A 26,078-nucleotide genomic window follows, 5' to 3' on the forward strand; every position below is an offset into this window, starting at 1 on the left:
ATAATGGTACACTTTGATGTACATTGTCATATACAGCTAAATATGATGGTGTGCTCTGATATACACTGCCATATACAGCTATATATGATGGTGCGCTTTGATATACACTACCATATACAGCTATATATGATGGTACACTCTGATATACTGCCATATACAGCTATATATGATGGTACACTCTGATATACACTACCATATACAGCTATATATGATGGTACACTCTGATATACATTGTCATATACAGCTAAATATGATGGTGCGCTCTGATATACCCTGCCATATACAGCTATATATGATGGTACACTCTGATATAAACTGCCATATACAGCTATATATGATGGTACACTCTGATATACACTGCAATATACAGCTGTTTATGATGGTGCGCTCTGATATACACTACCATATACAGCTATATATGATGGTGCGCTCTGATATACTGCCATATACAGCTATATATGATGGTGCGCTCTGATATACCCTGCCATATACAGCTATATATGATGGTACACTCTGATATAAACTGCCATATACAGCTATATATGATGGTACACTCTGATATACACTGCAATATACAGCTGTTTATGATGGTGCGCTCTGATATACACTACCATATACAGCTATATATGATGGTGCGCTCTGATATACATTGCCATGTACAGCTATATATGATGGTACACTCTGATATACACTGTCATACATAGCTACAGTATATATGATGGTATGCTCTGATACACTGCCATAAACAGCTATATATGATGGTACACTCTGATATACACTGCCATATACAGCTAAATATGATGGTACGCTCTGATATACACTGTGATATACAGCTATATATGATGGTATATTCTGATATGCACTGCCATATACAGTATTGCTATATATACAGTAATTATGCAGCAGTCTTAGAGGATAATACAATAATATAATACAACAATAAACATGGCATGTCCAAACTATGGCCCTCCAGCTGTTGTGAAACTACAAGTCCCATCATGCCTTGCCACAGTTTTGCTATTAGGGAATACTAAAACTATGGAAAGGCATGCTGGGATGTGTAGTTTCACAACAGCTGGAGGGCCACAGTTTGGACATGCTTGGAATATGCCAACAAGGTAAATACTATTAATTGGACTTTCCTACCAAGACAATTGGACAATACATAAAACGAATAATGTACCTGGATCCACCATCTCTTAAGAGCCAGTATCATTCCAGATAATACTCTGGGGCCTTAAATAAACAGAGAAGATTGACATTAAGGGGGAAATTTACTAAAGGAAATGTGTAAAAAATAGGTGTAAAAATAGGTGTATTTGTATCCAGAAATACACTTATTTGTGACATTTTCTATCCCGAAAATATGGCAATTCGTATTGATAGCACATCAATACGAATTGCCATATTTTCGGGATAGAAAATGTCACAAATAAGTGTATTTCTGGATAAAAATACACCTATTTTTACACCTATTTTTTACACATTTCCTTTAGTAAATTTCCCCCTTATCAGAGAAGGAAATTACGTAAACATTACTCCAGAATAAGCATTTACAGTATGTCCCACAGCGTGTGGGGATAACAGAAAGACAGGGATAAGTAGGACAAAGTATTATCCAGAGATGAGAGAACTTTGAGGATCTCCATCTCCTCGGGTGCTGGACAGTTTCCCAACAGTTGGGATCCCGACAGTCATTACCCCGACGTCGGGATCCCGACAGTCAAAACTCAGACACTCGGGGTCCCGACGGCCACTGGCTATTCTCCCTCATGGAGGTCCATGACCCCCATACATAGAGGGAGAATAGAATAGGTGGCGAGCCTAGCGAGCCACCGTGCCCACAGCATGGCGAGCGTAGCAAGCCCGCTTGTTGCGCTCGCCCGCTGTCTGAGTCCGGCCAGTTGGGATCCCAACGTCGGGCTAATGACTGTCGGGATCATATACCACACCCGTCTCCTCTGCCTCCATGTAAGTGGTAGAACTAATGGCAGTGCAGCTGGTGCAGTGCATCAGATTGCACTGCAATCGAGGGGCTTGCAGCCAACGGTTTCTGTCCCTACCACTGCAAAATTATACAGCCCACTGATGTAATTGCATTCTGCAATGTGATCTAATATCGTGCTCAGATTACATTGCAAATGTGATTTATGATAAATGGGCCCTTTGTATGTCGGTGTATATACTGCATGGTGCCTGATAACTAGGGACAAATTGAGTGCACAGTACCAGGGCCGGTGCAAGGCACCGGAGCGCCCCAGGCGAGTCGGGGTGGGGGCGCCCCGGTGCCGGGGGGGGGTGTGTGTGTACCTGTCCTGCGGCTGTGTATATAAAGCTGGCGGCGGCAGCGGGGGGTCCCTGCAGTCAAGAAATAATGAGCGCTATCCGCTTCTGTTGTGAAAACACTGGCCGCACGGCGCACGCTGATTGGCTGAATCTCAGCCAATCAGCGTGCGGCCAGTGTTTCCACAACAGAAGCGCTTCCGCATAGCCAGGCGGATAGCGCTCGTTATTTCTTAACTGCAGGGACCCCCCGCTGCCGCCGCAAGCTTTATATACACAGTCGCAGGACAGGTACCCCCGCGGCACGGGGGGTGGGGGGCGAAATGCCGCCCTCCAGTGGCCGGCGCCCTAAGCAAATGCCTAGATTTGCCTAGTGGTGGCGCCGGCCCTGCACACTACACCTTTGTGATGACACAGTGGAGGAGGAGTGGGCAGTCCACCGTGGGCTTGGTCAGCTGTGAAGGGTTCCTTCTAGTAACTAAGCAGGGCAGGGTGCTGCTGCACGGGGGGCAGCATAAGGGGTGTGGACCGGGCCCACCGACGTCACCATTGTGGGCGGTCCCGGGCCACCACCGTCGCGCAAGTCCCTGAGCTGCCCTCTATGGCAGCGCTGGGCTTCCCCGGGCACACCAGCGGGGACAGGTCGCAGGCTCTTTTAGCGGGGCGCTGCTAGAGGGGCAGAGCGCAATTTGCCTTTTAAAAATCTGGCAGGGCGCAGCGCCCTGGTAAAACAGCCTAGCGGGAGTACTATGCTACACTGCCCCTATACCATTCTGCTTTACCCTCCAGGCCAGAGACTGTCTGTGTTATACATATATATAGACTTACTGTCCTCTGCCAATGCCTCCATCTCCCACAGCAGGTAGTGCCCATATACCTCTGTCTGTATTATACATATATATACACTTACTGTCCTCATGTACCTATGTCTGTATTATACATATATACACTTACTGTCCTCATATACCTATGTCTGTATTATACATATATACACTTACTTTCCTCTGCCAATGCCTCTTTCCCCCACAGCAGGTAGTGCCCATATACCTCTGTCTGTATTATACATATATACACTTACTGTCCTCATATACCTATGTCTGTATTATACATATATACACTTACTGTCCTCTGCCAATGCCTCTTTCCCCCACAGCAGGTAGTGCCCATATACCTCTGTCTGTATTATACATATATACACTTACTGTCCTCATATACCTATGTCTGTATTATACATATATACACTTACTGTCCTCATATACCTATGTCTGTATTATACATATATACACTTACGCAGGTAGTGCCCATATACCTCTGTCTGTATTATACATATATACACTTACTGTCCTCATATACCTATGTCTGTATTATACATACTGTATATACACTTACTTTCCTCTGCCAATGCCTCTTTCCCCCACAGCAGGTAGTGCCCATATACCTCTGTCTGTATTATACATATATACACTTACTGTCCTCATATATGTAACCACTGGGAGTGCTGCAGTTGGACTTGAGCACCCAGAGGCTACTAATAACTTCTACACAAATAAGGAGAGAGATGGACAATGTCTTTTAACATTCCAGGAAGAGAAACTACACCTCCCAGGAGGCCACTGTAAAAAGGGGGAGGAGCTAAAAACGGATCTGTGTGTGGGAGGACTGGAATCCCCCAGTGCATGAGGGAGAGGAGATCAAAGAGTATCCAGAGAGAGAGACTGTGCTGTGTGAGAAGTCCAGGAGAGGGGACCCTGTACAAGAAGGCACAATATTCTTGATATAGACAGAACTCACAGTTTGAAGAAGGATTCCAGAGCCAGAGGGAGTGCTGTGAAGTGACAGTGAGGAGCACCAGGGAGAGGCTTGCATGCACCTCTGAGGAAGGACACATTGCTAGTCAGCCATCTTGAGTGAGAATCAAGTTCAAGTCTTGTGATCCCCATGTGTGCAGATAAGTAACTGTTATTTAAGTGGGGTTTGGACTGTGTCTGGCCACAAGGGCTGAAGAGTTAGGGATAGATAGGAGGGCAGGTAAATATGCAGCAAGCATCATGCATTTGAACTTATACTCCATGGTATTCCCCTGATGATAAATAAAAGATGTGGAACTACAAGTCTCAGGATACACCTAAGCAAGGATACAAGCTGAGGAATTACTATTTGTTGCTGCATACAAGTATACACACTGGGATTGTGCTACTTTACTGCAAAGGATTAACAACTCCTGCAAAGCTGTAAACTGGACAGAGAGTGTTTCCAAGCCATGCTTACATCAATATAGAAGGGCCCCAACTAGCAGTGCACTGCTCCATTTGTGTGGTTTTATGTGGTATCATTGTGCATGGAAGGTATTGTAGAGTTATAAGTAAATATGCTACATACAGCACATGTGGTTATTCCCATTAGCCAGCACCTGTAAGGTTAGTCTCTGAGATACTGAGTCAGTGTAACAGTGTATGACAAGTGATGTTTATGTCAGAGACAGTTGGGATCATTTAGAGTTATTGTGCTAGGCGATTGTCCACAGTATAAGCTAGGAGCTGGTGTTATGCTTTCATCCCCAATGTCCTATTATTGTATTGTTCCCGTCATTCTGTCATGTCATTCCAATGTATGATTTTCATATAAAATTACAAAAGCTGCATTTAGTTGCCCCAGTTAAATAAATGTGCCAAGTTGGCTTCTGCAGCACACAGTGTGTCACAGCGTATTAGTACTGGGCAGGGGGTTTCCCGAATCTCCCCCTGGTGTACTTCCAGAACACTCCCCAGAAGAGAAGCCGTGATTCGGGTGGAGGCACTGCCAATAAAGTTCAGAGGTGAGATACACCTACATCATCTGGTACATATATACCCTCACTTCGCATACTACAGAAGGGGGTGTTACAGTGGAGGCACTGCTGAGATTCTGAAGACACCCTCAGTGAACACCACTCAGCACAGACGCCATGGATAGTATAAGAGAGGAAATGTATTTGTGGTGTGAACAGCAGGCTGCAGACCCAACCCAATGTTTAGGGATCTATGGGGATTCTCAAGGTGTGACCGAGGATGAAGTCATGCAGGTGCTTCACAGGGTTTATGGGATTGAACAGCCTAAAATACTTGGACAGAAACATAGAGATGCTGACAAGACCAGCCTGATATTATGTGAGACACAAGCAAAATTGGATAGAGATTTTCTTCCCTCCATCATAGTTGGGCCAAGTAAACAAAGATGGAACATTGTTATTCCTTTGAAGCCAACACCCCTAGCTACAACACCTCTTATTGCTGAAGTGTCTGATGGAAATTTTAGCCAACAAGTATTCTCTGCCACCAGGGAAGAAAATCCTATGCCGTCCTCCTGTACTAGTGAAACTGACAAGGGTCAAAGTGAACTGTTCCTCACTGCAGTACAGCAATTGGTGGAACAGTTAGGAAAGTCACAGCATGATGGGAGCTACAGAAGGCTCAGAATCTTCTCAGGACTAACGCCAGTCCCTGCTGGGGAAGAAACTTATGAAGCTTGGAGGGAGATGGCCTCCCAATACCTGGCAGAATGGCATTGCTCAGAACCCTATAAGAGACAACGGGTAGTGGAAAGCCTGAGAGGTCCAGCTGGAGAATTAATCCAAGCTGTAAGGAGAAGTAATTCCCAAGCCACTGCTCAAGAGTACTTAGCGGCTCTGGACCGGGAATATGGGATAGCAGGGGATGCCACTGATCTTCTATACCAGCTACGACACACTTACCAGGAGTCCGGGGAGAAATTGTCCAGTTATATCTATCGGCTGGACAAGCTTATCCATTTTATCGTATCAAAGAAAGGGATATCCCTAGCAGAAGTGGACAACATGCGTATGCAACAGTTGTTAAGGGGAGCTTTGTCCCTTGACCCAGTAGCAATGAAGATAAGAAATTCTCAACTTGGGAAAACATCACCTACCTTCCTTCAGCTAATAGAGGATGTTAAGCAAGAGGAATCTATAGTCGAGTCCAGAGAAAAGGTGACCAAGAAAGTAAAGGTTGTACAGCCAAAACCTGATGCTGCCCTTCCCGGTGCTGAGCTAATGAAGATTGTGGAGAAACAAGGGGAACAGATTGCCCAGCTGTTGGAGATGCAGAAACAGATCCAGTCCCAGATGCAGAAAGGCCACCTTGCAGAACGACTACCCATGTCAGAAGATATCTCCGCTCGGAGGCAGGGAGAGTGTTTCAATTGTGGAGAAGTTGGGCACTTCGCTAGACAATGTTCACATAGGTGGAGAAAGAGGAGGTCTCCTTCACCATGCCCAAGGAATGGGAAGCCGGCGGAAAACTGAGGGGGAGGACCAGGATACCCCACACTGGCCCTCTAAAGAAAGTGAACATTAACACTGTGGGGAACTCTAACCCAGGATGGAGCCATTTTCCTGAAGGATTGCTAGGCCCTACGCCTCATGTTCCTGCATCGTTGAATGGAAGATCATGTATAGCTTTGCTAGATAGTGGTTCTCAAGTGTCCATTGTGTTTGAGAACTGGTACCGAAAGAATCTGTCTGACTTCCCCATCAAGCCATTATGTGGACTGACTATCTGGGGCTTGAGTGACAAGAGTTATCCCTACCTCGGATACATCACTGTACCATTGAAGTTCCCAAAAGAAATAGCTGGAATAGAAGAGGAGGTAGAGGTGGTTGCACTTGTTTGCCCTAATAGTGAAGGAGAACCTCGAGATGTCCCAGTGATTATTGGAACAAACTCCCACTTGTTTGAGATACTGGCCAAATGGTGCAAAGAGGCAGGAGGGGCAAATTATGGTAAAACTCTTAAAATTCACCCTATGTGTTTGGATGCTTATAAGAAGAAGGAAGAGGGAAAGAGTTCTTCAAAAGATACCAAATTACACATGCAAAGTTTTGATCACTGCTTTGCTGGAAGTGATGCTGGTCAAGAAGACAAACAATGGCTTGTTGAGCAGATGCTGCAAAGAGAGGCTGCCTTCTCCTCAGGGGACTGGGATTTGGGCCAAGCCAAAGGGGTAGAACACCACATCAGGCTGACAGATGACAGGCCTTTCCGAGAACGGTCAAGACGCCTAGCACCTGCTGACTTGGATGATGTTCGAGAACATTTAAGAGAGATGCTCGAGAATGATGTAATTGAGAAATCAGAGAGCCCCTATGCATCCCCTATTGTAGTAGCTAGAAAGAAGAATGGGAAAATACGAATGTGCGTGGATTATCGGACTTTAAACAAGCGCACTATTCCGGACCAGTACACAGTCCCTAAGATAGATGAAGCCCTTGACTGTCTTCAGGGAAGCAAGTGGTTTTCTGTGCTGGACCTACGCAGTGGATACTATCAGATATTGATGAGTCGGAAGGATGCTGACAAAACCGCTTTCATCTGTCCAGTTGGATTCTTTCAGTTTAAAAGAATGCCACAAGGAATAAAAGGTGCCCCAGCCACTTTCCAAAGATACATGGATGAAGTTGTGGGTGACATGAACTTCAGAGAAGTGCTGGTCTACTTGGACGATTTGATAGTATTTGGCCGAACATTAGAAGAGCACAATGAAAGACTCCTCAAGGTGCTGGATCGCTTAATGAAGAAGGGGTTGAAGTTATCTCTTGACAAGTGTAGTTTCTGCCAAGCCAAAGTCAAGTATGTGGGACATATTGTGGACAGAAATGGAATTTCTACAGATCCGGCAAAGATAGAAGCAGTGATAGAGTGGCCTCGACCAACAAAACTGAAGGACTTAAGGTCATTCTTGGGGTTTGGTAACTTCTTCAAACGGTTTGTCCCCAACTACAGTAAACTTGTCAAACCTCTTACAGATCTAACTCGGGGTTACCCAGCTCCAAGAGGCTCTCACCAGAAAGAAAAACCATTGTTCCGGGTAAATGATACCTTTGGTGAAAGGTGGAATGAATCGTGTGAACAAGCATTTGAGGGTTTGAAAAACTGCCTGATTCAAGCACCCGTTCTGGCATATGCTGATCCAGAGTTGCCATATATTCTTCATGTAGATGCTTCCTTCGAGGGACTTGGAGGAGTGCTATACCAAGTGAAAGAAGGAAAGCTGAGACCAGTCTACTACATCAGTCGAGGCCTCTCACCCAGTGAACGAAACTACCCAGTGCACAAGTTGGAGTTCCTGGCCCTTAAGTGGGCAATTGTTGACAAACTTCATGACTATTTATATGGAGTACCATTTGAAGTGCACACAGACAACAATCCTCTTACCTATGTGCAAACCACAGCAAAGCTAGATGCAACGGGGCACAGATGGTTGGCGGCCCTGGCCCTTTACAATTTCACCATAAAGTACAGACCAGGAAAAAGCAATGTAGATGCAGATGCTTTGTCAAGATTACCGGGCAGGTTTGTGGAGTCTCAAGAAGATGAATGGATAGAGGTGCCTGCTCCAGATGTGAAGGGGATGTGCCACGAGGGGCGAGTTGTGGTGCCCCCAGTCAAAGAGTGCCTAACAGCCTTAGGTGCCACAATAGATGCACTACCAAGACAATATTGCTGGTTGAGTCAATTGGAGCTCAGTGATCTTCAAAAGCTGAGTCCATGCCAAGTCAGAGAAGATCAGCAGAATGACTCTTCTATAGCAGCAGTTAGGTGGTCTGTAAAACACAGACAAAGACTCCTCCAGGAGAGTTTAAAAACGGAGGAAGCTGTCTTGCTGAACCGACAGAGGGAGTCCTTGGTGGTAAAGCAGGGGATACTGTTTCGACAAACCAGTCACAAAGATGGGAGAGAGAGGAGCCAGCTTGTATTACCCGAGAAGCACCGTCCCATGGTCCTCCGCGCTTTGCATGATAACCACGGCCACCTGGGAATAGAGAAAACCATGACTTTAATTTCAGATAGATTTTATTGGCCGAAAATGGAGAAAGACATTGAAGCTTATTGTAAATCTTGTGGGAAATGCATACTCCGTAAAGCACTCCCAGAGAAGGCAGCACCGTTAAAGAACATCTCCAGCAATGGCCCCTTGGAGTTAGTCTGCATTGATTTTCTGTCAGTGGAACCAGATGAGAGCAACATTTGTAACATTCTTGTTGTGACAGACCATTACACTCGTTATGCTCAAGCCTACCCAACAAAAGACCAGAGGGCTGTGACGGTGGCCAAAATCCTATGGGAGAAGTTCTTTGTCCATTATGGATTGCCTGCCCGCATTCATTCAGATCAGGGTCGGGACTTTGAGAGCAAGCTCATAAAAGAACTGTGTATTGTGTGCGGGATAAAGAAATCAAGAACTACTCCTTTCCACCCTCAAGGAGATCCCCAGCCAGAAAGGTTCAATCGGACACTTTTGGGCATGATGGGCACTCTGGACACTAATAAAAAGGCACATTGGAGTAGGCACATCAGCCAGTTGGTGCATGCTTACAACTGTACGAAAAACGAGTCCACAGGATACTCACCATATCGCCTAATGTTCGGAAGAGAGGCTAGATTACCAATCGACATCTGTTTTGGAGTAGACACTGCTGACCCTAAAGAAAGGCCCCATTTAAAATATGTACAGCAGCTGAAACAGGAACTAAATGAGGCCTACAGAATAGCTGAAGCTGCTGCATCCAAAGCTGGACAACGAAACAAGCGTCGATTTGATTTACGGGTCAAGGAGCATGTTCTGGAGCCTGGTGATAGGGTTCTACTTCGACCCTTGGGCATCCCAGGTAAACACAAGTTAGCCAATCGGTGGAGAAAGGATCCTCATGTTGTGATTGCAAAATTGCCAGACATCCCAGCCTACACGATAAAACCTGAAGGACAGACAGGCCCTATAAAGACCTACCACCGACAGCATTTGCTCCCCCTCAAAGCTGAAACCAGGTTCTGGGAAGAGCAAGAAAAAGATGTGCCTAAAGTGTCCACAAGCAGAAGATCAAAAAGATTCAGAGAGCCTCTCACAGAAGATAATGAGGAAGAAGATGATTGGGGTTATGATGCTCCAGGGCCATCAAGAGAAATTAATTGCATACAAGATATCCCAAGGTTCACTGGGTCTACCGAGGGGGCCCCTATGAGACATCCACAAGTAGAAGAAAGTATACCTATGGTTTCCATACCATATGAAATAGGCATCAACCCAAGGATATCGGGAAGGTTAGATTCCCAGCATCCAGAGGAAGGACTTGAACCAATCAATGACATTGATAGGGATGTGATTGTTCCAGATGTGAAGAATACTGAATGCCCCAGAGGAGTGTCAGGGGGAGAGGAAGGGACCCCAGCAGTTCAAGGTCGGCCTAAAAGGACACCTAGAGCTCCAATGATGCTGACTTATGATAGTCCAGGTCAAATAAGTGAGGTTCCTAGGATGATTCATCCTTGCTGGGTCTACCATTGGCCTTATGTAACTCCCATATCTATTACGACAGGGCTTGTTGAGTATGACTGTGAAAGTTTATTTAGACAGGATGTCTTAACCCCTATTAATTTTCAGGTTGTGGGACAAGCCGCATCATCTGTTCATTATGGACTTGCCCCACAGGGGGAGTGTGTAACCACTGGGAGTGCTGCAGTTGGACTTGAGCACCCAGAGGCTACTAATAACTTCTACACAAATAAGGAGAGAGATGGACAATGTCTTTTAACATTCCAGGAAGAGAAACTACACCTCCCAGGAGGCCACTGTAAAAAGGGGGAGGAGCTAAAAACGGATCTGTGTGTGGGAGGACTGGAATCCCCCAGTGCATGAGGGAGAGGAGATCAAAGAGTATCCAGAGAGAGAGACTGTGCTGTGTGAGAAGTCCAGGAGAGGGGACCCTGTACAAGAAGGCACAATATTCTTGATATAGACAGAACTCACAGTTTGAAGAAGGATTCCAGAGCCAGAGGGAGTGCTGTGAAGTGACAGTGAGGAGCACCAGGGAGAGGCTTGCATGCACCTCTGAGGAAGGACACATTGCTAGTCAGCCATCTTGAGTGAGAATCAAGTTCAAGTCTTGTGATCCCCATGTGTGCAGATAAGTAACTGTTATTTAAGTGGGGTTTGGACTGTGTCTGGCCACAAGGGCTGAAGAGTTAGGGATAGATAGGAGGGCAGGTAAATATGCAGCAAGCATCATGCATTTGAACTTATACTCCATGGTATTCCCCTGATGATAAATAAAAGATGTGGAACTACAAGTCTCAGGATACACCTAAGCAAGGATACAAGCTGAGGAATTACTATTTGTTGCTGCATACAAGTATACACACTGGGATTGTGCTACTTTACTGCAAAGGATTAACAACTCCTGCAAAGCTGTAAACTGGACAGAGAGTGTTTCCAAGCCATGCTTACATCAATATAGAAGGGCCCCAACTAGCAGTGCACTGCTCCATTTGTGTGGTTTTATGTGGTATCATTGTGCATGGAAGGTATTGTAGAGTTATAAGTAAATATGCTACATACAGCACATGTGGTTATTCCCATTAGCCAGCACCTGTAAGGTTAGTCTCTGAGATACTGAGTCAGTGTAACAGTGTATGACAAGTGATGTTTATGTCAGAGACAGTTGGGATCATTTAGAGTTATTGTGCTAGGCGATTGTCCACAGTATAAGCTAGGAGCTGGTGTTATGCTTTCATCCCCAATGTCCTATTATTGTATTGTTCCCGTCATTCTGTCATGTCATTCCAATGTATGATTTTCATATAAAATTACAAAAGCTGCATTTAGTTGCCCCAGTTAAATAAATGTGCCAAGTTGGCTTCTGCAGCACACAGTGTGTCACAGCGTATTAGTACTGGGCAGGGGGTTTCCCGAATCTCCCCCTGGTGTACTTCCAGAACACTCCCCAGAAGAGAAGCCGTGATTCGGGTGGAGGCACTGCCAATAAAGTTCAGAGGTGAGATACACCTACATCATCTGGTACATATATACCCTCACTTCGCATACTACAGAAGGGGGTGTTACATATATATATGTCTGTATTATACATATATATATATATACACTTACTGTTCCCTACCAATGCCTCCATCTCCCACAGCAGGTAGTGCCCATATACCTCTGTCTGTAGTATACATATATACACTTCCTGTCCTCTGCCAATGCCTCCATCTCCCACAGCAGGTAGTGCCCATATACCTCTGTCTGTGTTATACATATATACACTTACTGTCCCCTACCAATGCCTCCATCTCCCACAGCAGGTAGTGCCCATATACCTCTGTCTGTGTTATACATATATACACTTACTGACCCCTACCAATGCCTCTATCTCCCACAGCAGGTAGTGCCCATATACCTCTGTCTGTATTATACATATATACACTTACTGTCCCCTACCAATGCCTCCATCTCCCACAGCAGGTAGTGCCCATATACCTCTGTCTGTGTTATACATATATACACTTACTGACCCCTACCAATGCCTCTATCTCCCACAGCAGGTAGTGCCCATATACCTCTGTCTGTAGTATACATATATACACTTCCTGTCCTCTGCCAATGCCTCCATCTCCCACAGCAGGTAGTGCCCATATACCTCTGTCTGTAGTATACATATATACACTTACTGTCCTCTGCCAATGCCTCCATCTGCCACAGCAGGTAGTGCCCATATACCACTGTCTGTAGTATACATATATACACTTACTGTCCTCTGCCAATGCCTTCATCTCCCACAGCAGGTAGTGCCCATATACCTCTGTCTCAGGGACGTGCAGTCAGGGAAGGCAGGGGAGACAGAGCCTCCCCTGTCATAATGATGAAAATAATAAAAAGAAGATATTTATATATCTTCTTTTATTATTTTCATCATTTCTACCTCTCCGGCTGCCTCCCACCTTCTTACACTGCTGCATGTGAGGGTGAGAGGCAGCGGGAGAGGTGCCTCCCGCTGTTAACATTAAATTTCCGGGCAGCGTGGGGCGGGTAGGGGTGGGCAGGGGGCAGGGTGCAGCAATGGGCTGTAAAAGCCCATTGAAAATGAATGGGGAATCACTTATACTGATGCCGCAATGACAAGGGCACCAGTATAAACGAACACCCCCAGATGTGATTGGGCCAGTAGATCCAGTGCTGGATCCGCTGTCCAATCACATACATGCAGGGCCCTGGAGAGGATGCAGAAGCGCAGGCAGCGGGGAGTTCGGCGCCGCTGGGAGAAAGCCGATGTCACTCACCCGTCTCACCGCCGAGAGGACTGGCCGCCGCCAGCGCCGAGGACAGGTGAGTCCGCCGGGTGCTGGGAGGGGAGGGGGGGGGGCAAATGTACCGGCTGGCGGCTGCATATGTAGCATGTGCCTGGCTGTCACTTTGTAACGGTGACGTCATCAACCAGGGATGGATCCATACATGGACAAGGTCCAAGGAAGAAGGAGCTGGATACCCGCTGCACTTCTTCCCCGCACACCCACACTCCTCCTCTGGCAGCACAAGGGGGACGGGGAGATTGGGTCTGCAGCGGCTACGGGTGAGAGACTTTGCGGGCATCAATCAACATTGTGTAGGGAACACTGTCACTCCCCTGCACGCATTGACACTCCTTCCAGACTTGTTGCAGATAACTATCCAGCTTCCCCATAATACTGCATCTCTTCCCCCCTAAGGGGTTAGCTTACCCTGACCCTCCCTGCTTATTACTACTACCTATTGCCTAAACCTATCCCCTAATTACAAAAAAAGCCCTGGCATAATGTGCAATGGGCATTACGGTGTGTGTTATAATGTTAGGCCACGCCCTTTTTTTGCTGCGCAAGAGCTCCGCCTACTACAAATCGGGGGGGGGGGGCATGCCCTTGCTCCGGGCACCTAGCTACACCACTGCTCATAACTGCCATTTTCTGAACATGGCAGTTAGGAGGTGATCGACTGGTCCTTATCTCCATCAGCTTCATCTCTCTCCAAGACCCCTGGACAGTCATATACAACAGACACACTTAATCTTATTGCGAGTCTGACACAAGTGCAATTACAATTTAGTTTTCTTTTAAAAATTTGCAGCAGTGACTTTCTCCCCATGGATGCGGATCCTCCTCCCTGTAGATATGGCTCCTGCCCCCTGTGGCTACGGCACATGGTGTTATGCTGTCTGCCTGAAGAAGGGGAGATTGTTCCCCAAAACCGTTACACTATTAAATTGATTTTCTGCACAAAGCCCTGGAGTGCCACGCTGATGATTCACCGTAAGGTTACCTTCATCTTGGATATATATACAATTTAACAGAGGCACCCAGGCCAGTGACTATTAACCCCTTCCTGACACAGCCAGTTTTTGCCTTCCTGACAGGGCCCTTTTTTTCAAATCTGACATGTATCACTTAAGTGGGGATAACTTTTTTTTGCTTTTACTTATCCAAGTGATTTTGAGATTGTTTTCTCGTGACACATTGTACTTCAAATTAGTGGTAAATTTGGGTCGATACAGTCTGTGTTTTTTTGTGAAAAATACCAAAATGTCGTAAATGTTGTAAAATGTTAAATTTTCTGCTTGTGAGACAAATAATCATACCACTCAAAATAGTTAATAACTAACATAGACCATATGTCTACTTTATGTTTCCATCATTATTTCAACTTCCTTTTAATTTTTTTGGACACTAGGAGGCTTACAATATGAATAGCAAATTCTCAAATTTTCAAGAAAATTTCAAACACTGATTTTTTTAGGGACCAGTTCAGTTCTGATGTGACTTTGAGGGACTTGTATGTGAGACACCCCCATAAATGATGCCATTTCAAAAACTGCACCCCTCACAGTATTCAAAACAGCATTTTGGAAGTTTGTTAACCCTTTAGGTGTTTCACAGGAATTAAAACAAAGTGTAGGTGAAATTTCAAAATTTCATTTTTTTTGCAGATTTGCAATTTTAATACATTTTTCTAAGGAACACAGTAGATTTTACTAGAGAAATGTGAATAAAAATTGATTCCCCCAATTCTTTTGTTTTCATAAATATCCTATATGTGGCCCTAGTGTGCACGTTGACCAAACCACAGGCTTAATAATAGAAGGAGCACCTACTTGATTTTGGAGCCTCCTTTTTATGAGATTATTTTTTAGGCACCATGTAGGTTTCTAGGCACCATAAGATGCTAAAATTTAGGAACCCCCCCACAAGTGACCCCATTTTGCAAACTACACCCCTCAGGGAATTCATCTAGGGGTATAGTGTACATTTCAAACCCCCAGGGGTTTCACCAATTGTGGTACAACTGGGCAGTGAAAATGAAAAATTTAATTTTTTACACAAAAATGCAGTTCTGGCTCAAAATTTTTCATTTTCACAAGGAATGAAGGAGACAAAGCACCCCAAAATCTGTGCCCCAATTTCTCCCGAGTACGGCAATGCCTCACATGTGACCAAAAAATACCATTTGGGTGCATGGCAGGACTCAGAAGGGAAGGAGTGATTTTTGGATTTTGCAGCTCAGATTCTGGTGGAATGTTGGTGGGTGCTATGTCGCATTAGCAAGACCCCCCAAGCACCAATACAGTGGAACCCCCCCACAAGTGACCCCATTTTGCAAACTACACCCCTCAGGGAATTCATCTAGGGGTATAGTGTACATTTCAAACCCCCAGGGGTTTCACCAATTTTGATACAACTGGGCTGTGCAAATGAAAAATTACATTTTTTACACAAAAATGCAGTTCTGGCTCAAAATTTTTCCTTTTCACAAGGAATGAAGGAGAAAAAGCACCCCAAAATCTGTGCCCCAATTTCTCCCGAGTACGGCAATGTCTCACATGTGACCAAAAAATACCATTTGGGTGCATGGCAGGACTCAGAAGGGAAGGAGTGATTTTTGGATTTTGCAGCACAGATTCTGGTGGAATGTTGGTGGGTGCTATGTCGCATTAGCAAGACCCCCAAAGCACCAATACAGTGGAAGCCCCCCACAAGTGACCCCATTTTGCAAACTACACCCCTCAGGGAATTCATCTAGGGGTATAGTGTACATTTCAAACCCCCAGGGGTTTCACCAATTTTGATACAACTGGGCTGTGCAAATGAAAAATTACATTTTTTACACAAAAATGCAGTTCTGGCTCAAAATTTTTTATTTTCACAAGGAATGAAGGAGAAAAAGCACCCCAAAATCTGTGCCCCAATTTCTCCCGAGTACGGCAATGTCTCACATGTGACCAAAAAATACCATTTGGGTGCATGGCAGGACTCAGAAGGGAAGGAGTGATTTTTGGATTTTGCAGCACAGATTCTGGTGGAATGTTGGTGGGTGCTATGTCGCATTAGCAAGACCCCCAAAACACCAATACAGTGGAACCCCCCCACAAGTGACCCCAATTTGCAAACTACACCCCTCAGGGAATTCATCTAGGGGTATAGTGTACATTTCAAACCCCCAGGGGTTTCACCAATTTTGATACAACTGGGCAGTGAAAATGAAAAATTAAATTTTTTTACACAAAAATGCAGTTCTGGCTCAAAATTTTTCATTTTCAGAAGGTATGAAGGAGAAAAAGCACCCCAAAATCTGTGCCCCAATTTCTCCCGAGTACGGCAATGCCTCATGTGTGACCAAAAAGTGGCAGGACTCAGAAGGGAAGGAGTGATATTTGGATTTTGCAGCACAGATTCTGGTGGAATGTTGGTGGGTGCTATGTCGCATTAGCAAGACCCCCAAAGCACCAATACAGTGGAACCCCCCCACAAGTGACCCCATTTTGCAAACTACACCCCTCAGGGAATTCATCTAGGGGTATAGTGTACATTTCAAACCCCCAGGGGTTTCACCAATTTTGATACAACTGGGCAGTGAAAATGAAAAATTACATTTTTTTACACAAAAATGCAGTTCTGGCTCAAAATTTTTCATTTTCAGAAGGTATGAAGGAGAAAAAGCACCCCAAAATCTGTGCCCCAATTTCTCCCGAGTACGGCAATGCCTCATGTGTGACCAAAAAGTGGCAGGACTCAGAAGGGAAGGAGTGATATTTGGATTTTGCAGCACAGATTCTGGTGGAATGTTGGTGGGTGCTATGTCGCATTAGCAAGACCCCCAAAGCACCAATACAGTGGAACCCCCCCACAAGTGACCCCATTTTGCAAACTACACCCCTCAGGGAATTCATCTAGGGGTATAGTGTACATTTCAAACCCCCAGGGGTTTTACCAATTTTGATACAACTGGGCAGTGAAAATGAAAAATTACATTTTTTTACACAAAAATGCAGTTCTGGCTCAAAATTTTTCATTTTCAGAAGGTATGAAGGAGAAAAAGCACCCCAAAATCTGTGCCCCAATTTCTCCCGAGTATGGCAATGCCTCATATGTGACCAAAAAATACCAGTTGGGTGCATGGCAGGACTCAGAAGGGAAGGAGTGATTTTTGGATTTTGCAGCTCAGATTCTGGTGGAATGAATGGTGGGTGCTATGTGGCATTAGCAAGACCCCCGAAGCACGGTGAAATGATGAACCTAATAATCCATAGATGTGTGGTATATTTTAAAACACTCCTTTATACATAGGCCGGGTTTGTCGGGGCAAGTTTCACAGTGGAAAATAGTTTCCTTTCTTATTCCCTTTTTATAGCAAACTTTGCACCTTTTTTGTGTCCTGCCCTTTCTTGCAGTGGAGGGGATTTCGTTAGGAAAATGCTGCCCTGGTACAATACGGGGGCCAGTACTAGAAGTACTGGGGCCCTCTGCCTGCTGGTTCCCAAATATTAGGCCCTTTATGACTTCCTCTTGAAAGTGCATAAATGTCCCCCTCTGGCTGGTAGAACGGAATAGCACGTAAGCGTTATACAGTGCCATCTGGATGATATACACGGCTAGCTTCTTGTACCAGATTTTTGTTTTCCGCAGGGCACTGTACGGCTTCAGTACCTGATCTGAAAGATCCACTCCGCCCATGTACCTATTGTAATCTAGGATACAATTAGGTTTTGAGGTGTGGGTACTGGTACCTCGTACAGGGATGGAGGTGGTACTGTCTCCATGAATTGTTGTCAGTATAAGGACATCCCTCTTGTCCTTATATTTGACCAACAACATATTTTCGGTGCATATTCCCCTGCTTTCACCCCTTCTCATTACTTGGGCAATGTGCGTTTTTGGGAGGCCTCTTTGGTTCTTACGCACAGTACCGCAAGCTGCTGTACCTCTTGAACCAAGGGCCTTAAACAGGGGGATGCTAGTGTAAAAGTTATCCACATAGAGGTGATAACCTTTATCCAGGAAGGGGTGCACTAAATCCCAGACAATTTTTCCACTAACACCTACGAGGGAGGGGGGGCATTCTGGCGGTTCAATTCTTGAATCCTTCCCTTCATATACCCTAAACCTGTGGGTGTACCCTGAGGTGCTTTCACACAGCTTATACATTTTTATGCCATACCTTGCCCTCTTACTGGGAAGGTACTGGCGGAATTTAACCCTTCCTTTAAAATGTATAAGGGACTCGTCAATACAAATAAATTTTTCAGGGATGTACATCTCTGCAAATTTGGCACTGAAATGATCAATGACCGGCCTGACTTTGAATAGCCGGTCAAAGGTGGGATCATCTCTGGGTGGGCACAGTGTATTATCGGTGTAATGTAAAAATTTAAGGATTATCTCAAAACGAGCCCGAGTCATGGCCATACGGTAAAATGGGGTGCTGTACAGAACATCTGTACTCCAATATTGCCTAATTTCTGGCTTTTTTACTATGCCCATATGTAACACCAGACCCCAAAACGTCATCATCTCTACTGCATCTACAAAGGTCCACCTAGCAAATGATGACGTGGGGTTTTGAGCAATAAACTGCTGGGCATATAAATTAGTTTGGTCCACCATTAAATTTATAAAATCATCAGAGAAAAATAATTTGAAAAAGTCAATTTCTCTGAGACCTGCTGAATCAAATTGGATTCCTGGGATGGCCAAAAACTCAGGAACTTGGGGCTCAAAATTGTCTGGTGGTGGGGTCCATACGGGATCAATCATTTGGGGGGGGGTCTCAGCTGCTCTACGGGGGCGTCTTTGAGGGGGTCCCTCATCAGCAGAGGAGGAAGAGGAGCTTAAGGCGAATCCTTCAAATTCCCCGCTTGCATCACTGGCTGTGTCAGAGTCAGAGTCAGAGGCAAGCATGGCATATGCCTCCTCCGCTGAATACATTCTTCTGGATGACTGGGATGACATTTGGGATGACATTTGGGATGACATTTGGGATGCCATTTTTATTTTTGTGTTTCTGTAAGTGTAATGTTTCAACACGTGTATAGTGTAGGGGGGTACAAACTTTATTTCAACACGGGGGGAATGTAGTGTGTAGTGTGTATGTAGTGCAGAAAAAAAAATACTTTATACAGGAATTTGATCCCAATAAAAAAAAAAAAAATTGAAGGGGTTAAAAAAAAAAAAAAAAAAAGGTCCTGCGCCAAAAATTGAGCACAGATGTTGGTCAGTAACGTCCGTCACTGAACAGCGCTCAAAGGCAACAGGACACCCACAAAAACAACGTGGGTGTAAAAACAAAAAAAAAAAAATTTAAAAAAAACTGCAGAAAAAAAATGATATCAACCTGTGCCAAAAATGCTGTTCAGTGATTGTACGTCACTGATCAGTGGCCACAGGACACCCACAAAAGCAACGTGGGTGTAAAAACAATTTAAAAAAAATTTCCACAGCACTCTCCAAAAAAAAAAAAAATTTAAAAAAACTGCAGAAAAAAAAATTATATCAACCCTGTGCCAAAAATGCTGTTCAGTGATTGTACGTCACTGATCAGCGCTCAGCGGCCACAGGACACCCACACAAGCAACGTGGGTGTAAAAACAAAACCCCACTGCACTCTCCCAAAAAAAAAAAAACTGCAGATCAGTGATGCAGTGATGCACCACTGATTAGCAGTGAGGGGCAGCAGACACACAACCTGACAGGGTATATATATAAAAAAAAAACCCTGGACCCCCAAAAAGTTGCTGATTAATTAATTAAAACTGACCAGCACAAAAGGGGGGGGCAGCAGTCAGTTGCACACGCAGCACAACCTTTGGTGCAACTGACAGGTATATATATAAAAAAAAAAAACCTGGACCCCCAAAAAGTTGCTGATCAGTTAATTAATCAGCACAATCAGCACAAAAGGGGGGGCAGCAGGGGGGGGGGGGGGGGCAGCAGTCAGTTGCACAGGCAGCACAACCTTTGCTGCAACTGACAGGTATGTATATATAAAAAAAAACCTCTGCACCCCCAAAAAGTTGCTGATCACCTCAGATATAGTGATCAGCACAAAAGGGGGTGCAGCAGACACAAAATATAGCACTCTCTATCACTCTCTATCACTCTCTATCACGCTCTATCACTCTCTATCACTCTCTATCACTCTCTATCACTCTCTGTCACTATCTGTCCCTATCTCTCACGATCTGTGACTCTATGACACTGCTGCAGCAGCACACACAGAAGTCACAAGATCCAGGAAGTATCCAGCTGCTGGCAGCACGCTACCAGCGGTGATCAGCGGTGATCAGGTAAGTTTCAGGCAAGGATCAGGTATGTATCACGACAGATTGGCACGGTGACCGCTCTGCACGCAATTCCAGACCGGAATGGCGTCTGCAGCGCAGTCACCGTTAGTTTAAATCACGCGCCTTGGCTGTGATTGGTCCGTGGGTCCCACGGACCAATCACAGCCTTGGGGGCAGGTGGGGTGAGGTGTCGTCGTCACCGATGACCCCCTCATGCCCCCTGACGCCCGGCGGTGATTGACACCTGTGTTACCGAGTGTCTGATTCGCCGGTAACACAGGAAAACGCTGTGAATGGCTGTTCACACTGAACAGCCAATCACAGCGATCGCCGACGGGGGGGCGGCATCGCCGCCCCCCCTGGGCATGCAGGGACATGTCTGCTGTCAGGGACAGCAGACATCGTCCCTCTGTCACTGCGTCTCGAGACGCAGTGGCACTTTGAAGTCATGACGTATATATATACGTCATGTGTCGGGAAGTACATCCCGGCCATGACGTATATATACGTCAAATGTCGGGAAGGGGTTAATACCGGAGTGCCAGGTCGCCACCCTTGTATATATATATATATATATATATATATATATATATACACATATATATATATATATATAAATACATATAATTATAAGAGTTGTTTTTAAGGGCTATAACAGATGTTCTCAAACATGGCCCAAAATGGTCCAGGTTTTAAGTATATCCAGTAATCTGAAGGGGATGAGGGATTGGGGGATTGGTCCGCACACACTTTTTTGGAAAGATATCCCTTTTATAATAATAGGGAGTATATCCATGCTTGGCCACAGGTGACTTTATTAGCCATTTATTATTTATTTACTATTTATTACCCAGTTTGATTTAATCATGTGTGCTGAGCCATGGATATACTTATAACCTGGACTGTTGGGGTGCCCTGAGGATCTCATTTGGGTTATAAGTACTTTGAACATGAGAAATAGGCCCCTATCCTAAATAACATGACTTATAACTCTATACTAGAATAAAATTATGTAAATGAATTGTTCCTTACCATCTGATGATAAATCAAATAGGCCGAATAAGCCAAAAAGGCTAAATATGAAGAAAACGCTGAGCATTTTGAGAGGGCTCTGCCTCTGTCTGCCGCTAAACTGACTGAACATGGCAGTTAGGAGGCGATCAACTGGTCCTTATCTCCATCTTCTTAATCTCTCTCCAAGACCCCTGGACAGTCATATACAACAGACACACTTAACCTTATTGCAAGTCTGACACAAGTGCAATTACAATTTAATTTTCTTTAAAAAATTTGCAGCGGTGACTTTCTCCCCATAGATGCGGTTCCTCAAGGAGCTTGATATGTGATGTCCTGATGTGCCAGATATAAAATATATTTACCCCAAATGTGAATTAATAGGCTGATAACCTGTACAGATAGTGTTGGGCAAAGACGCCGCACACAGGAGTGAGAGAACCACTGATAGAGCCGTGTAAGCCTGCATGCGGCTAGATACGAACGCCGTCAGTGGGAGTGACAGGCTATAACAGCTATTGTTAAAACACACAGCACCAGCCGCCACACTGTGGGCCTTATTCTAGTTCACTCTTTCTGACAAAATCCTTCTTAGATGGACAAAACCATGTGCACTGCAGGGGGGCAGATGTAAAATGTGCAGAGAGATTAGATTTGGGTGAGTTATTTTGTTTCTGTGCAGGGTAAATACTGGCTGCTTTATTTTTACACTGCAATATAGATCTCACTTTGAAGTAAAACCCCACCCAAATCTAATTCTCTCTGCACAAGTAACATCTGCCCCCCTGCAGTGCACATGGTTTTGTCCATCTAAGAAGAAAAAAAGGGTGGAGCGCTAGGTGGATCAATTGGATATCACAATTTTAATATACATAAAATGTTTTAAAAAACAAAATGAAAAAAAGACAATAACATTGATGTCAATGACAATAACAATAAAAATATATATATATAAAGGACAAGGAAGACGATACTTATGTCTCTGCGTAGCTGCCTTTGTATCCCTTGAAGCGAAGGAGCTTTTTACTCTCCGAGTAGTGCACTAAAGAGATGATGGTTAGCAAGTTGCCGTCCTCGATGGTGTAAGGGGACGCTGGAGGATGATCTGATTCCCAATGGTGGGGTCCTCACTATGTTGCGCTGATCTCAGGAGGGCAGCTGTGGTTAATTTCTCGCTGGAGGTAGATCTGATTCCTTCTAAATGAAGGGTCCTCACGATGATGCGATAAGTAGAATCCACAGAATGATGGTGGACGGTTACCCAAATTGGGGTGGGGGTTAGGACTGCAATCCGGATTGGTGACACTGAGAGGGAAAGCTTCCCGGAGAGTGCCAGATATGGGGGGGGGACGCGTATACCTGTGAAGTTATACGCGTCCCCTCGCGGGGCTCGCTGCGCTCGCCACGCTTCGGGCTCGGTGGCTCGCTGCGCTCGCCACACTATTCTATTCTCAACTCCACGCCAACGTGGATAGAATGGGAATGAAAAGGTCGGAGGACGCGCACCGCCGCCCCTCGCGGGCTCGCTGCACTCGCCACGCTTTGGGTTGGCGTCTATCGTGGGGTGACGACGGGGACATCTATAATGTGAAATGGGTCATATTGGCCCATTTCACATTTTTCACATTTTCTCACGATTTCAATGTTAAAAAATATTTTAACATTGAAGCCTATGGAAAAATCGGGGGCATCGCGTCGGGACCAATGTTAATGGTCCCGACCGACGCGATGCCCCCGATATTTTACCTTTCCCGACACGATTTCAATGTTAAAATATTTTTTAACATTGAAGCCTATGGAAAAATCGGGGGCATCGCGTCGGTCGCGTCGGGACCAATGTTAATGGTCCCGACCGACGCGATGCCCCCGATATTGTGTCCTAGCCGGCAAAATGGACCTGATTTCAAAGGAAATCGGGTCCATCGTGTGGATCGTGTACCTTAACTTAAAGGTACACGATCCATAAGATTGTGGCCGTGCTAGGAAACAAGTACCTATATTTTATCGATGTTGGTATCACCAATTATTAAGCAATTAGGATTACATATACATTGTTAAAAAAGAAAGAAGAATGATAAAGAAATATTTTATTATATTTTATTATTTTATTATAAGTATATCGGTGGTCACGTGGTTGGGAGGAAGAGAACTGGGGCTAGGGTGTGGAAAAATGAAAAAATATATGAAAATGAAAAAATGAATGAATGAATGAAAAAATATGAATGAAAAAATAATAATAAATGAATGAATGATAAGGCAAGAGAGGGGGATATCAAGAAGCTAGAGACAGACATTAAGTTCAACCTGGTCATTGAGTCCTTCAGGATGGATGCTATTCATTTTGTGCATCCAATAGATTTCCTGTTTGCACAGTAAATTAAACCTGTCTCCTCCTCTCAGGGTACATTTTATATGTTCTAGTCCCAGTACCCTAAGGCATTGGGGATCACTGTTATGGTGAGTGGAATAATGTCTAGAAACACTGTGCCCATTAACGTGATTAATTATATTTCTCCGATGTTCTCGGAATCTCTCTTTTAGTGATCGGATTGTGCGTCCGATATATTTCAGACCACAGGAACATGTCAATTGATATATGACATATATGGTGTCACAATTAATAAATGACTTGATTTTGTATGTTTCATTTTCAATCAGTATTTCCTGGGTTCTATTCTGGATGTAATTACAGGTTATGCACCTATTTTTATTGCATCTGTAGCATCCTAAAACAGGTTGTAACCAATTTGTTCTTTCTTTGTTTGTTACTTTTCCTGTGTTTTTGGGTAGATTTGGAGCTAAAATGTTTTTGACTGTGGTGTTTCTTTTGAAGATGAAAGCTGGTTTGGTGGGGAGATGATCCCGCAAAACTGGATCACATTTAAGTAAATTTAAATTCTTATTAATGATCTCTTTTATTTTTCTATATTCTCTATTAAAGGTTGAAATTAATGCGATGTCCTTCTCGTTTTCTTTGTAAGAACTCTTTTCGTTTTTATTTTTATTTTGATTTATTAGTAATGTTGATCTATCTAGCATTTCAACTTCCTCGGATGCTTTTTGTACCAGATTGGAGGGATATCCTCTATCTAAAAAAGAACTGGCCATAATGCTGCTCTGTGTTTTATAGGTTTCTAAATCTGAGCAGTTTATGCGTAATCGCATGAATTGCCCTTTGGGTATGTTTGACTTCCAGGGGGGGTAATGTGCACTCTTGAAATGTAAGTAAGAGTTTGTGTTGACTTCTTTGGTGTAATTGGATGTGTGTATTTTGTTGTTTTTAACTGTGAAATGTCTAAATAGTTTGTCTGTGTGGGGTGATAAGTGTGGGTGAATTGCATGTTGAAGGTGTTGTTGTTTATGAAAGTGACAAAGGATTGTGCTGATTGTGCATCCCCATCCCAAATGAAAAATAAATCGTCTATGTAACGGCCATAGAGGACCAGACTCCCCCCATGTCCACCACCCCACACGAGCTGGTCTTCGACCATGCCCATGTAGAGGTTGGCGTAACTCGGGGCGAACCTGGTCCCCATGGCCGTCCCCATAACCTGTAAATAATAAGTGGAGTTGAAAAGAAAATAGTTGTGTTGAAGTATAAACCAAATAGCATCCACCAGAAAATTGATGTGTATGTCACTGAGGTCACCATCTGTCCGTAATCTCTCGGATATTGCTTTGATGCCTAATTGATGAGGAATATTGGTATATAGACTTGTGACGTCGAGTGTGAGGAAAGCATAGCTATCCCTCCACTCGACGTCCTTGACCAAATTGAGGAAATGTGTGGTGTCTTTGATGTGTGACCTCAGTGACATCACCCGTGCCTGTAAAAATGAATCCACATATGCTGATAGGTTTGAAGTGATAGAGTGAATACCGGAAATTATAGGGCGCCCAGGAGGTGAAGTGAGTGTCTTGTGTATTTTGGGGAGGTGATAATAAATAGGAGTGATGGGATGTTTAGAATAAATAAAATTAAATTCATCCTTGGAAATGAGTTGATTTTCCAGTGCTGTATCTAATAGATGGTGTAATGAGAGATTGTATTGTGAAGTGGGATCATGTTGAAGTGTAATGTAATGTGTTGTGTTGGTGAGTTGTGGAGCACAATACCCCCCCCCCCCCTTTGTCTGCTTCTTCTATTGTAATGTTGGAGTCTTTTTGTAGTCTTTTTAGTGCCCTTCTCTTCCATTTATTTAAATTGTCCCTCTTATGATGGTTCTTTTTATGTGTGGACAGGCAAAGATGTTTCAAGTCCTCCATTGTGGCTTTGTAAAATGTATCAATTGCTGTTCCCTTTGAACGAATAGGGTAAAATTCAGATCGAAGTTTAAACCTATGTCTGTCTGCATCTAGGTCGTAAAGCATT

At 44.4% G+C, this 26,078-nt stretch overlaps 1 long non-coding RNA gene across 1 annotated transcript in view; it reads right to left on the reverse strand.

The window, feature by feature from the left end:
• LOC146044967 (uncharacterized) overlaps nucleotides 1–21,830 on the reverse strand; it is a 38,913-nt gene extending 17,083 nt beyond the window's left edge. The window contains exons 1-2 of the long non-coding RNA XR_014465357.1: nucleotides 21,725–21,830; nucleotides 1,184–1,236 (exon numbers count right to left, since the gene is read on the reverse strand). This is a non-coding gene — a long non-coding RNA (uncharacterized LOC146044967). The remainder of the gene's footprint in view (nucleotides 1–1,183; nucleotides 1,237–21,724) is intronic.
• Nucleotides 21,831–26,078: the final 4,248 nt, after the last annotated feature.

The sequence above is a fragment of the Crinia signifera genome, chromosome 11 (genome assembly GCF_055691185.1).
Source record: "Crinia signifera chromosome 11, ASM5569118v1, whole genome shotgun sequence".
In the NCBI taxonomy this organism is placed as follows: domain Eukaryota; kingdom Metazoa; phylum Chordata; class Amphibia; order Anura; family Myobatrachidae; genus Crinia; species Crinia signifera.